Raw genomic sequence first — 14,844 nt, 5'->3', positions numbered from 1 at the left:
AGCATATCAATATTTGGTGTCACTAAAAGTGTGAATGGCTCATTCATAAACCCAATTATGAGAAACTTGTATTACCTCTGTTAATCTGGAAATTACTTATATGTAAATTATTGATCATTTCCCTATCTATCCCTTCAGTAAAATACAGGAAGCTTGCTTTATAAAAGGGAAAGAGTTATTAATAAGATTTTGCAGTTTTTATTCTTTTAAAAGTGTGGGTATATATCTATGTGTACATGGGGAGGGAGCTTTTAATTTTCAAAAGATACAGTATTGAAATAGTGTCACACAGATGAGGTTAAACTTAACAAGATTCAGGCTTAGCTTGAAAAGTCTTCTCTCAAGTAACTCCAGTAGCTAAAACTAAAACTCTTTATTGATTAATTAAATATAAGTTGTCTAGTGTTAAGAAGAGTAAGAGAGGGCTGTGTCTACTAAGAAGCCAGAAGAAATAGAATAAATATATATGTCCTCAGACTAATTTTCAGGTTGGAATCTGCTCTGATGTGCCCAAGAACTATAGACATAAAATCATGTGAACATGTCACTCTCACTGTGCCTAGATAATTCTTTCCCTCTCTTTTTCTTTTCTTTTTTTTCATTGAAATATAGTTGATATACACTATTATATTGGTATCAAGTATACAACATATTAATTTGACAGTTATCTACATTTTAAAGCCTCATTCCCTACTGGTGTAGTTATTGACTCTATTCTCTACCCTGTGCTTTCATCCCTGTGATTCATTTATATTATGATTCAGATTTCATGCCTCTTAATCCCCTTATTTCACCTACACATCCCAAGCCTTCTCCCATAGTAACCACCAGTCACTTCTCAGTGTCCATGAGTCAACTGTTGTTTTGTTTTATTTTGTTTTCAGATTCCACATATAAGTGAAATTACATGGTATTTGTCTTTTTCTTCCTGGTTTATTTCACTTAGCCTAATACTCTCTAGGTTCATCCATGTTGTTGCAAATGGCAGGGTTTCTTTCTTTTTTGTGGTTGAATAATATTCTATTGCATATATATACCACACTTTCTTCCTCCATTCACCTACTGATGGACACTTAGGTTCCTTCCATATATTGGCTCTTGTAAATAATTCAGCAATAAACATAGGAGTGCATATATGTTTTTGAATCAGATATTTTGTTTTCTTTGAGTAAATTCTTATAAGTGGGAGTACTGAGTCATATGATATTTCCATTTTTAGTTTTTGAGGAATCTCTGTGCCTACATAATTTACTCCCACAATTTACCTATTTTCTGAGTTGTATATTTTACTATACAAGACTGCACATACAGTCTTGTATAGTAAAAGACCTTATCCACATACATTACAAGTCTTCTTTGACATAAAATTATCTAGACTATAAAGGAAATATAAGTCACATTCTTATCTGTGGATTTCAAGCTCCCAGCGACATAAAAAGTCTTTATGGAATCTATGGGCATCCCTTCTTTTGTCTGAGTCCTGAAAAAATAAGACATTACAGAAACATACAGATTCATAATAATCATGGTGTCTGCTACCCCAAGTTGCTTTCAGAGAAAATTCCCTGCTCACTGCCCAGCTAAAAGGGCAGAAACAGCCCTAGGCAGACAAGTGGATTCACCTTTCAGACTGAACTTAGTTGGTTCAGACTTGAACCCCTGATCCAAAGTTAGCTAGTACCTAGTCTCAGCAGCAATCCTAGTATATGGCCTGACAATAATAGCAAATGTATAATCAGATTTCCTCTAGAAAGATTTGAATTGAAGGAAATAGAGCAAATCACACAGACTGATAGGAATTAAAGCATAGCAGACAACAAGAGAAAAATCATGCAGTAGATTCAATGCAGAACGGTAGAATAAGTTGTATTTATGATGAAGTAGGAGTTATGTGTATGCAGAAGCTCCAATGAAAAAATATGATAGAGAGAAGATATACATAGACATCATTTGTTGCCATGACTTTCACCATCTAAAGTTGCTAAAAAGACTAATGGAAAGGAAACTGGAGAGAGTACTGGCTTTAGAGATAAAAGAACCAGATTTGAATTCCAGTTGCACCACTGAGTGTAGTTAAATGACATTAGGAATATGTAATGACATCTCAAACCTGCTTTTTAAAGTGTAAAATTGAGATAATTCCCCTGCCAACTTTACAGTATTCTGAGAATGAAATAAAGAATTGTATGTGAAAATATTTTGTAAAATCAAAAAATTCACACATACGTACCACACACAGATTTTTTCTCCATCCTGTAACTTCTAATTCACTTTACTTACAATTTATTCACAATTAAAATACCTGTACATATTTTTATTTGTTTGTTTAAGAGCCAATAAGGGTTTCACAGATTCAAGCAGATCTCTTGAGATATAAAGTATTGCAAAAAATATTTTTCTTCCCCAAAGCAAGACTAGTCAAGATCCTTGAAATGAAAAACCCATTCAAATCTAGCATCGGAATTCAAATTTTTTACTTTAGATATTCAAGTCGTTTACTGCTACCATACCCCAGTCAAGATTCCTAGTTTGTAAAGAGTTAAGGCACCATTAAGGGGGTTAAAACATCAGTTGAATGTATTCCTATAAGAGCTTCACATTTTCTGTAGGCATGATTTTAACACTGCAGTCAGTTGAAAAATATTTCTTAATGTTCTAAAAACAGAGATTCTGGATTGTGTGTGTTTATCCTCATGCATACCAGCTCTCTGCACCTTATCATTTACCAACCTGACCTAGTAACTGAAATCCAAAGCAAGGCTCTAAGCTACATGTCTGGGTCCATTGTCATGACATACATACACTTTCAACATATAATTTGCATTTGAACAATAATTGCACCGATAACTCTGAGAAATAGTTATATGCAACCAAACAGTGAAGTTATCATATTGCTCCAAATCTTAGACTAAATCAATGTGATTTTGCCCATCTAAACCAGATGATTCTCAATGACCTGGGAAGACAGATAACAGAACTACATTAGTCAACCCAAAGAAGTCTTAGTAATTCTTTCTGATTTCTAACACAATTGTCACTCCAGCTCAAGTACAAGTAACTTAAATGGGTCACTGTCATATTTTTCAGTACATGAGCTAATCCATCCAACATCAAAATTAGTGCTTCACATGTATTAGGGCAGGAAAGTGCCAGAGAGCACACAAAATACGTAAGTGAACAAAAGCAAAACACAAGTCTGTTGAATCCATGCCAAACAAATACAAAATATTTTACACTAGTCCTCCTCTTCATTTCTTTTTGAGGGAGAGAAGTCTTCTGAAAGGTTGTTGGAACTTGAAATTATTCAAGATTATTATAACTGAATGACCAGAGGGAAATGCTGCCATTATGTCCTTCACCACAAAGAAGCACCAACTTCCATAAAGAATATTGAATGTCATATTTGTCATGAAGGCAGCAAAATAAGAAATGAAAGAGCAAAAGAATGTTATCACTGTTTTTAATGCATTTATATGGGCTTCTGTACTGGCATTTCTAAAACCATGAAATCCGTTTTGCATCCGATGAATGTGCTTATAAAGAGAAATGGATAACATAAAAGTGCACATCATAAATATGACTAGAGGTAATACTAATGCCAAGTTGACAAGAAGCACTTCATTCATTTTCTTTATCTTGGGTTTAGTCCTTTTCAGCGTGCCATTCCTGAGGAGATTGTCATTCATGTTTTTAAGATAGTCCACCTCAGTACACAAACCTGCAATGCTTATGGAGGTGAGCAGGCTTCCCAGAAGCAGCCAAGTCATTAATTTTGAGATCCTGCATTTTAGCCAAAGAAAATAGGAAGCCTGGTATCTTGAGGCTATAATATACAGAAAGGCAGGTGGCAAACCAGAGACTGACAGAGCTAAAAAAACATCCAGAGGAATATCATGGCTGCACCATGAATTTTTACTCTATTAAAGAGCAGAAAGAACACAGAGGAAAAACTTTGTACCGTTAACACCATCTGAAAACCAAACCTAGACATCCCTATACATAAAAAAAGGAGTTGCACTGGTGTTAGCGTTCTGTTTTTGATCGGTTTCTTACAGTTGGTGATTGTAAGAAATCCATTTACTGTAATCCCTGTGATAAATTCTGCAGTCATGATGAAAACATGAGCAATAGATGACAAGGAGGAAGCCATGTGTCTTACCACAAATCTTAGTTTTTCCTTCTGGATGATGTTAAATACCTCCTTCAGATGACCTTGCAGATAGGAATATACAGCACTGAGAAGTCTGATCTTCTGCCAAGTCAAGGATCATAACCAGAGTCTTACATGAGACTTTTCTCCTAAGAATGAAAATCAAAGGGACTACTTTTCGAATGTGGTGCCCTTCAAATAAAACTGGGAATGCAAATCTAAAGATCTGAATGATGGTTAGGTTTTCCAATTCTATCCTATGAAAAATTGTCATATTGATGTTATTCAGTTCTCACTCCTACTCAACTTTGCCAAAAACCTAATTACAAATAGGTTTTATTTAGGTTACTGTTTCCTGTTTGTATTTTGTTTTTTCCAAATGACAAATGCCACACCCTCAGAACAGACAACTATTTCTTATTATTGCCACAAGTATCCAAATTCAGATGTGGCATTTTCCTCAGTACACTTTTTTCCTGATAATAATTCTCAGACACTTTAATAACCTCCACCACCATCACCAACTCTATGAAAGGCAGTTTCTTCTCCAGGCTTGAAAATCATTTTCTGGGATCTAACTTTTTATAACAGTTCTTCATTTCCCTAAATAATTTCTCTTATTTTCAAAGTCTTCATAGTAGAATTCTTACCTGAGGGCCAGCAAACCACAGTGATAAAAATAATGCATAATTAATTCACATGCTGGCATCATCTAATGCTCATGCTGAAAGAGCATCATTTCAAGAGGTAAATAGTACAGAAGCTGGTAGCCACCAGTGGAGGACATAATTACCTATGTGGTAAAATGAGCTTCCCTCCTTATTACACATTTTGACATAACCTTGCTTAACTTTAGTTACATCATATATAAAATGTAAGTAGGTTATTACCACTTCAAAAATAAGATGTTTGATCAAATTGTTTAGCCCATTGTCTAGGTCATAATAAGCAATAAATGTTAACAACAATTAACACTTAAATCTCTGTCTTCATGTTATGCTTATCCCAGCAAGAAAATAATGGTTTTGTTGAGAAAAAATTTTCAACAAAACAGTTGAAGTATTTTCAGTAAGAAATAAGACCCCTCTATATGTTTCAAGCAAAAGACATACTTAGATGTAAAAATATATACAGACTGAAAGTGAAGTGATAGGAAAAGATATTCCATGCAAATGGGAACCAAATAAACTTGAAGTAGCTATATTTATATCAGACAAAATAGACTTTAAAACAAAGACTGTAGTAAGAAACAAAAAAGGACTTTACATAGTGATAAAGGGGTCAATCCACCAATAGAATATAGCATTTGTAAATATTAATGCACCCAACATAAAAGCACCTAAATATAAAAATCAAGTATTAACAGACCTAAAGGGAGAAATAGACACAATATAGTAATAGTAGGGGGTTTTAATACCCCCACTTACATCAAGGGATCATCCAGACAGAATATCAATAAGAAAACATTGGCCTTACATGAATGACTTCTTAGAATAGCTAGACTTAACAGATATTTACAAAACATTCCATCTTAAAGCATAGAATACACATTCTTCTCAAGTGTACATGCAACATTTTCCAATATAGAACATATGTTAGGGCACAAAACAAGTCTTAATAAAATTAAGAAGTTTAAAATCCTATCAAGCATCTTTTCTGACCACAATGATATGAAACTAGAACTAAATTACATGAAGAAAACAAGAATTCACAAATATGTGGAGATTAAACAACATGCTACTGAACAACCAGTGGGTCAAAGAGGAAAATCAAAAGAGAAATTTAAAAATTCCTTCAGACAAATGCAAATGGAAATGGAACATACCAAAATTTATAAGATGCAGATAAAAACAATTTAAGAGGGAAGTTCATAGCAATAAATGCCTACCTCAAGGAAAGTCTCAAATAAGCAACCTAACTTTGTACCTCAAGGAGCTAGAGAAAGAAGAACAAATGAAGCCCAAAGAAGAAGGAAAGGAATAAAAATTAGAGCAGAAATAAATGAAGCAGAGACTATAAAGACAACAGAAAAGATCAATGAAACTAAGAGCTTATTCTTTAAAAATATAAATAAGATTGACAAATGTTTAGCTAGACTCATGAATAAAAGAGAGAGGACTCAAGTAAAATCAGACTGAAAGAGGAAATGTTACAATTAATACCACAGAAATATAAAGGACCATAAGAGACTACCATGAACAAATATATACCTACAAATTGGACAACCTAGAAGAAATGGATAAATTTCTAGAAACATACAATCTATCAGGAATCACAATGAAATGGAAAATCTGAACAGACCGGTTACTAGCAATCCAATTGTATCAGTAATCAAAAACCTCCCAACAAACAAAAGACCAATACCAGATGTTTTCAGTGGTGAATCCTACCAAGCATTCAAGTAATTAATAACATTCATTCTCAAAATTTTCCAAAAACAGAGGAGGGGGGATCTCTTCCAAGCTCATTTTTTATTGCAGCATTACATTGATACCAAAACTAGGTAAGAAACCACACACACAAAAAATCACAGGCCAATACCCCCGATGAATATAGATACAAAAATCATCAACAAAATATTAGCAAATCAAATTCAGCAATACATTAAAAGGATTAATTATACACCATGGTCAAGTAGGGTTTATTCCAGGAATGCAAGGATGGTTCAACATCCATAAATCAGTCAGTGTGGTACACCACATTATCAAAATTAAGGATAAAAATCATATAATCTTCTCAATAGATGCAGAAAAAGTATTTGGCAAAATTCAACATTCACTTATGATAAAAACTCTCAACAAAGCAGGAAACATACCTCAACATAATAAAGGCCATATGTGACAAATCCATAGTTAATATCATACTCAATGGTGAAAAACTCAAAGCTTTTCCTCTAAGATGAGGAACAAGACAGAAATATCCACTCTCACCACTTTTATTCAAAATAGTATTGGAAGTGCTAACCAGAACAGTTAGTCAAGAAAAAGAAAGAAAAGGCTTCCAAATTAGAAAGGAAGAAGTAAAACTGTTACTATTTGCATATGACATGATATTATACAGAGAAAACCTTAAAGATTATCAAGAAATTGTTAAAATTAATAAACAGTTCAGTAAATTTCAGGTTACAAAATCAGTACACAAAAATCTGCTGCATTTCTTTACACTAATAACAAACTATCAGAAAGAGAAATTAAGAAAACCATCCCACTTACAATTGCATCAAGAAGAGCATATATCTAGGAATAAATTTAACCAATGATGTAAATGACCTGAATATTGAAAGCTGTAAGACATTAATGAAAGAAATTGAAGACAACATGGAAAGATACTCCATGCTCACAGATTAGGAAAAAATAATAGTGTTAAAATGTCCATATTTCCCACAGCAATCCACAGATTCAATACAATCCCTAGCTAAATAACAGTGATATTTTTTACAGTAATAGAAGAATTCTAAAATTTATAGGCAGCCACTAAAGACCCTGAATAACAGAAGCGAACTTGAGAAAGAAGAACAAAGCTTGAAACATCACACTCCCTGATTTCAAACTGTATTAAAAAGCTATAGTAATTAAAACAGTATTGCCATAAAAGAGGCATATAGGTTAATGGAACAGAATAAAAAGCTCAGAAATAAACCCTTGCATATATAGTCAACTAACTTATGAAAATGGAGCTAAGAATATACAATGCAGAAAGGACAGTCTCTTTGATAAATAGTATTGGAAAATTTGACAGTCACATGGAAAATAATAAAACTGAGTCACTCTCTTATACCATACATAAAAATAAATTCAAAATGGATTAAAGACTTAAATTTAGGACCCAAAGCCATAAAATTAAAAGGTAGGCACTAAGTTATTTGACATTGGTCTTAGCAATTTTTTTTTTTACCAGTTTCCTCAACTGGGCAACAAAAGCTAAAATGAAAAAGTGGGATTACATCAAACTAAAAAGTTTTTGTGCAGCAAAGGAAACCATCAAAAAAATGAAAAGCAATACACTGAATGGAAGAAAATATTTGCAAAGCATATATCTGATAAGTTAACACCAAAATATATAAAGAACTCATACAACTCAATAGCCAAAAATCCCCAACAATCTGATTAAAAACTGGGCAGGAGATCTGAATAGACATTATTCCAAAGAAGACCTGCAAATGGTCAACAGGTACATGCATGGATACTCAGCACATTAATCATCAGGGAACTGCAAATCAAAAACACAATGACATACCCCTTCAAAACTGTTAGAATGTTATTATCAAAAAGACGAGAAATAACAAATATTGACAAAGATGTGTAGAAAAGGGAATCCTTGTGCATTGTTTGGAATGTAAATTACTGTAAGTACTATGGAAAACAGTACAGTGGTTCCTTAAAAAATTAAAAATAGAACTACCATATGATCCAGCAATACCACTTCTGGGTATTTATTTCAAGAATATGAAAACACTATTGAAAAGATATATGCACCCCATGCTCATTGCAGCATTATTTACAATAGCCAAGATGTGGAAGCAACCTAAATGTCCATTGATGGATGAATGGATAAAGAAATAGTGGTGTGTGTGTGTGTGTGTGTGTGTGTGTGTGTGTGTGTGTGTCTGTGTAGAATATTATTCAGCAGTAAGAAAGAATGAAATCTTGTCATTTGTGACAACATGGATGGACCTCAAGGGCATTATGCTAAGTGAAGTAAGTCAGACAGAAAAAGACAAATACTATGTGATCTCTCTTATGTGAGGAATCTAAAAAAAATAAAAGGTCATATATATATATATATATATATATATATATATATACACACACACACACAGAGAACAGATTGATGATTCCAAGAGGTGAGAAGTGGAAGATGGGAAAGGAAGAAGTGGGTGTACTTCTTTTTTTTAGTTTAAATAATTTGAAAAAATTTTTTAATTAAAAAATGATAAGGAATTGAAAATATAAAAAGCAAAAAACTGGATTTGCCATCCACTGTCCACATCATCAACGTGTTTAAAGCATCATAATGTCATTGGTGAAACATATATCCCCCAGCTCATGAAACCAAATGTCAGAACTATTTATGTACCGTTCCCTTGCCAACTTTATGACCCTCTCCACCCATCTTCTACCCACCAAGGTATCGAAATGTAGCAAGATTTATTTCAACTCTGTCTCTTCTAAAGTTCTGGTCTCTTGACCCATACATCAGTTTTTCCTTTGGTTTCCTTATTGCCATCTTCCTTGTCTATTACACCATGACTTTGCCCAGTGAATAGTATTTGCTTTGCCCCATAGCCTTCAGGAAGGAAGCTGTTCATCTTAATCCCAAACTCTAGACCATTATCATGACCTTGGGGGAAAAATGGGATTTGTAGTTTACAGCTTAGTGTCCTAAGTTACCTGTCTGAGACTGTGTTATGTATGTCAAATAACTGCATTTTGAAAGATCTGGTAATCGAGTTTTCAACTATGGTAGCCCTCCACTGAATCTTGTCCTTATATGATAAAGTGTTTAATCAATCATAGTCTTCCATTTTACAAAAATCTGTTTTAATTAATATTTTGTTATGACAGTGTTTCACTAAATGAGCTTGTTGAATTAAAGATGCTTGAGTAAATGACAGACAACAATTAGGGATATACAACCAGCTGTATGATATTTATATGACAAATTATTAATTGTGTATTGTTAGGGTGAAAATCTTGGCATGTATACCTACTATTGGGGTAATTTCTTTTTATTATGATAGATGTTAATTGCTTTTTGCCTATACTGTTACAAGGCATTATGGAAATGATATATAAGTATGCCTAAAATACATTGTATTCTAGTCAGCAGTAGAAGCTTTTTATGTTTCAAATACCTTCACCATGATAACCAGTATTTGGGAAGACGACAACTGTATGATCTTCTTCATTCCCCCTCCCTTTTCTAAAGTCCTTTCTCTTAATTTCATATTATAAACTAGGGTAATAAAAAATGGGCCAATATAAGGAAACTCTTGTTAACAAGAAAATTGAAAATTCAATTGTAATCAAGATTAATTTCTTTTCACCAGTATTAATTGTAAGTATATTTTATAAAAAACTTTTTTAAATGTGCATATTCATGGGGTCTACCTGCAAATGCATATATCCTATCTCAGAATGCAATATACACATAAAGCCTCAAGAAAATGTGAAATCATACAAAAATTTTATAAGCATTTATTTTGAATCTAATTTCTTAGATAAATACATAATTTATAAGCTGGAACCTATCCCCTTTGAGTATCCAAGTACTTCAAAATTTTTTCTCAGTTAGTTTCAAACAACCTCTCATTTGTCACATTCACACAGGTGCAGCTGGTGGTATGGCCTGTGGGTTATGTGATTCTGCTATGAGATTTGAATTTACCCAGAACTTATTTCATTCTGAAATCCTGGAATCTAGCCTCATTTAGCTCTCTAACTACATCATTTAATTGAAGAGAAAGATTGTATTTTCCAAGAACTATTTTAAAGGTATAATTAACATTCAGCCATAATTTAGCTGGTTTGTATTTGCATTTGTTATTTTCCTGTCAAACGTGGACTGTTTTGCATTTGCCCTTATTGAATTCCATTTTGAAAAGAAAATTTGAGTAAAGAGCTCTTTCTCGGATTTGGGAAAAGTCAATGGTGAGTGAGACAGTGTTGGAGTTAATAATTCATAGGCTTGTTTAGAGATCTGGGAAAGGCAGTGGCAACATGGAGAGAGATGATTTTAAATTAAACAATCTTTGAACATTCTACATAAAAAATATTTATTTTAAAAGAAATAACAATACCTCCCAAGAGACATCAGATATTTATAATTAATTTAATCAGTTCCAATTTATTTATTTTCCAGTCATCACATGAATCTTGATAACTAGTACACCTCCAGTGGAGTTTTTTGTTGGTTTGTTTTGCTTTACTATGAACAGTATAGTAAGAATCACCTGACTCTAAGATGATGTTCCTAAATTGCTTCAAAAATTCGGATGAATTTTAAATATTGATAAATAACCAGGTGTTTCCCATCCACAGATATCAGCTTGTTTGGTTCTTATTGCTTATAACTGTATAAATGTTTGAATTTTTTTTACACAAGCACATTGAATTGCTACTACTTTCCAATGTTTAGGCTAGGTGCTTTACAGGTCACTAGGAAGAACAGAGCTATTTTTATTCTTCCAGTTGAAAACATTTTTGTTTGTAGTTTTTCCACTATCCTTGCCTTGGGTTTGAAGTTTGCAGAGAAAATCAGTTCTAAAAACTGAATTCTTTATTGGTTCAAATCAATCCATTGGATTGGCTTATTTCTGTGAAAAACACTCAAAATGTTTTTTGGCCTTCTGTGAAGCACTGGTACAAATGTCACTTACTATCTGTCTTGTCATTATATGATCGTAGGAGTGAAAGAAGCAGTTTTAAAGGACTTGTTCACACACAGGCAATATTTGGGCCACTGTCTCCTTGGGAGACGGGACTCCAGTCACCAGAGAAGCAGTGTTACAAAGTCCATGCATTAGATCTTCAAGTCTTTTTTTTTTCTTTTTTCTATTTTTTAGGGGAAAGTGCGAACGAATCCCCCACTACCAGAAATGATGCAGCCGAGTTTCCCACATTTGGGGAAATCACAGGGGTCAGCACATCTGGAGTGCAATGGATAAGCCTCGCCCTGGGAAAACCACCTTCATGATCATGGTATTTCCCCTGCCAGGTAAGTATCTTTCTTCATGTCTTTTTATGTTCAATGTAGTTTTTCTTTTATGTTGGGTTGATTTCAGCATTCCAAAATGTTGTTTGTATGACTTATGAGCTTGGAGGCAAAGTTTTGAATTTAGTCTCTGAGTTTTCTCCCCAAGTTTCTAGAATAATATTAAGTATAGGGTGGGTGAAGGAGAATCCAAACAGGGTGAGCATCAGGCTCACATCCAAGCCACCAAAATTATTTCCGTATTTGTTTTATTGAATTCATGGACTTATTCTTTAAAAAAAAACAAATAGTTATCAAATTTAAATAATAGAAATTAAGGAAATTTGCTAGTTATATTTGGATTTGATAATAACATGTCAGTTAATTTGCCATATTAGCAAGTATTTATATAATTCTTAAAATATATTCTAGGCATTGTTATACATACTTACTATCCTTTAATTCTTATTGAAAAACTATGGAATTTTCTCATTTGTTAATGAGAATGAAGTTCAAACACTGAAGCTTCAGAATAGTGTAAAAAAGGATTTGAATATAGGTGGTCTGCCTCCATGTGGAGTCCACGTTATTGACCTGAACATTATGGTATATTCAGTTTGGAATACTTTGCTTCAGAAAAACTGTTAGAGATCACATGTAAAGTCAACTAGAGAATCATGGTTTAATAGCCACATTCCTTCCCCCACCCCGTATACATTAATAGGAAACAATTAAACATAATCCATTTGTTTAAGAGCACATCAGTAAATTGATGAAGCCATGGAGACCCTGTATTATTAGCCTATCTGATTCCATTTGGATGCTGTGGGACTAAGGCAGCAAGTAAATAGAACCTAATAGTAAGTATTCAATAAATATTGTTACTGAATTTTCTGTGGAAAATGACACACAGCTCAGTTCATTGGGAAGTTATAGAACTAGGATTCATAAAAGCCTTATTAATTGATGTAAGGAAGGAATCATATTCCATTGCAACCATCCCCATTTTATAGAGAAAGATACTTTGGAATCCCATAGATTAAGTGACTTATTCAAGGCTTAAAGAAGTAAAAACTGGCAGAAATTCTGTAGGCCATCTCAGTTTTCTGGTCTTACATTTCTTCATAGACAAAACAATCATACATATAGGGGGAAAAAAGATGGATATCTACAATTTTGGTCGTGTCAACATTTTCAGACTCATCTACCAAACCTTGAAGTGGTTGAGCTGCCTTTACATGAGTTATGTCCCATGTAGGACAGATAAAGAATAGGATTTCAGGATCCATTGATTAATATATTGGATCAGTGTCCTGCTTACAAGCCAACTCTTCTCAACTCCACCCAACCCAACCAACATCATAATATTTATGTACTTCTTCTTTCAAGGATGTTAGCCAGGGCACCATCCAAACAGAGGCAAGAGGGTACGATTCTCAAATTACCAGGTCTGCCCAAGGTTACACACAGTGTGAGGATGGCTTTGCACCACCAGTTACTAGAGCCCGTACTTTTTTGCCAGAAAAACCTGGATTGACCAAAATATCAACTCGTGCTGGATCATTTTGCTTTCTTGGTGTTTCCTGTGTGCCAACCACAGATGGTCACATTTTTTTTTTAAGATAGTCACTTTCAATGTCGATGTCACACAATTGGTTATTTTTTTATTTTTTATTTTTATTAAGGTATGATTGATATACACTCTTATGAAGGTTTCACATGAAAAGACAATGTGGTTACTACATTTACCCATATTATCAAGTCCCCACCCATACCCCAATGCAGTCACTGTCCATCAGTGTAGTAAAATGCCACAGATTCACTATGTGCCTTCTCTGTGCTACACTGTTCTCCCCGTGATCCCCTACACCATGTGTACTAAATGTAATACCCCTCAATAACCTGCTCCCTCCCCACCCGCCCTCCCACACCCCTCCCCTTTGGTAACCACTAATTCCTTCTTGGAGTCTCTGAGTCTGCTGCCATTTTGTTCCTTCAGTTTTGCTTCATTGTTATATCCCACAAATGAGGGAAATCATTTGGCATTTGTCTTTCTCCGCCTAGCTTATTTCACTGAGCATAATGTCCTCCAGCTCCATCCATGTTGTTGCAAATAGTAGGATTTGTTTCTTTCTTATGGCCGAATAGTATTCCATTGTGTATATGTACCACATCTTTATCCATTCATCTACTGATGGACACTTAGATTGCAGTGCATATGTCTGTTTGAATCTGAGAAGTTGTATTCTTTAGGTAAATTCCAAGGAGTGAGATTCCCAGTCAAATAGTATTTCTATTTTTAGTTTTTTGAGGAACCTCCATATTGCTTTCCACAATGGTTGAACTAGTTTATAATCCCCCAATTGGTTATTATGGAGATGGTATCAGTGGCAGAGGTAGTGTGAAAACTCTTCAGAAAATACAAAGAAAACTAGTTCCTGTTTAAGTAGTTAAGAAGATAAGCTTATCTATTTGTTAACTTTGCTCCATTTAGTTCACTAATTTCTTTTAATTTATCATTTGTGTATATTCTCTTCGCATTTCAAAAAAATTAGCATGGGTATTTCTGAAATTTTTGTTTTATGATGTTATTATTTAAAAATATTATAAATACATATTATAAATATATTTTTTGAGTACCTATGGTGTTCTAGGGTCTGTAGAAACAGTCTGTATCAATTGTCATATAATCCACAAGGCCGCTGCATATTGGGTGTTCTTTTTCCCATTATATGATGAGAAAACACAGCCTTAGAAGGTTGACTGGCTTCTCTGGCATGAAGCAACTAAAGAGATAAAATAAGGATGTGAATAACATTGTGTTCTGTGTTCTTTTCAGCCCACAATGGGCATTTAGCACTGCAGGTTACTAGTTCTGCCACATTTGCTCATTTGCATAAACTAGGTTTCTCTGTAATTCTTCCAGCTCTTGACACAGAAGTTGAGCATAACTTTAATTTTGAAAGGAGTGTTTACTTCTTTTCACAATTATCAGCATTGTT

General features: G+C 33.9%; 1 non-coding gene and 1 pseudogene across 1 annotated transcript; both read right to left on the bottom strand.

Annotated features, from left to right (window-relative positions):
* Positions 1-3,248: 3,248 nt before the first annotated feature.
* Positions 3,249-4,150, bottom strand: LOC118917103 (taste receptor type 2 member 7-like; annotated as a pseudogene).
* A 7,561-nt stretch (positions 4,151-11,711) lies between these two features.
* On the bottom strand, positions 11,712-11,874 carry LOC118917104 (U1 spliceosomal RNA). Its single transcript, XR_005026673.2, has one exon. It is a non-coding gene; the product is annotated as a U1 spliceosomal RNA (small nuclear RNA).
* Between the last annotated feature and the right edge of the window lie 2,970 nt (positions 11,875-14,844).

Source organism: Manis pentadactyla, chromosome 7, assembly GCF_030020395.1.
Source record: "Manis pentadactyla isolate mManPen7 chromosome 7, mManPen7.hap1, whole genome shotgun sequence".
Taxonomy (NCBI): domain Eukaryota; kingdom Metazoa; phylum Chordata; class Mammalia; order Pholidota; family Manidae; genus Manis; species Manis pentadactyla.
Note: the sequence above shows the minus strand (reverse complement) of the source record. Positions and strands in the feature narration are given on the sequence as shown.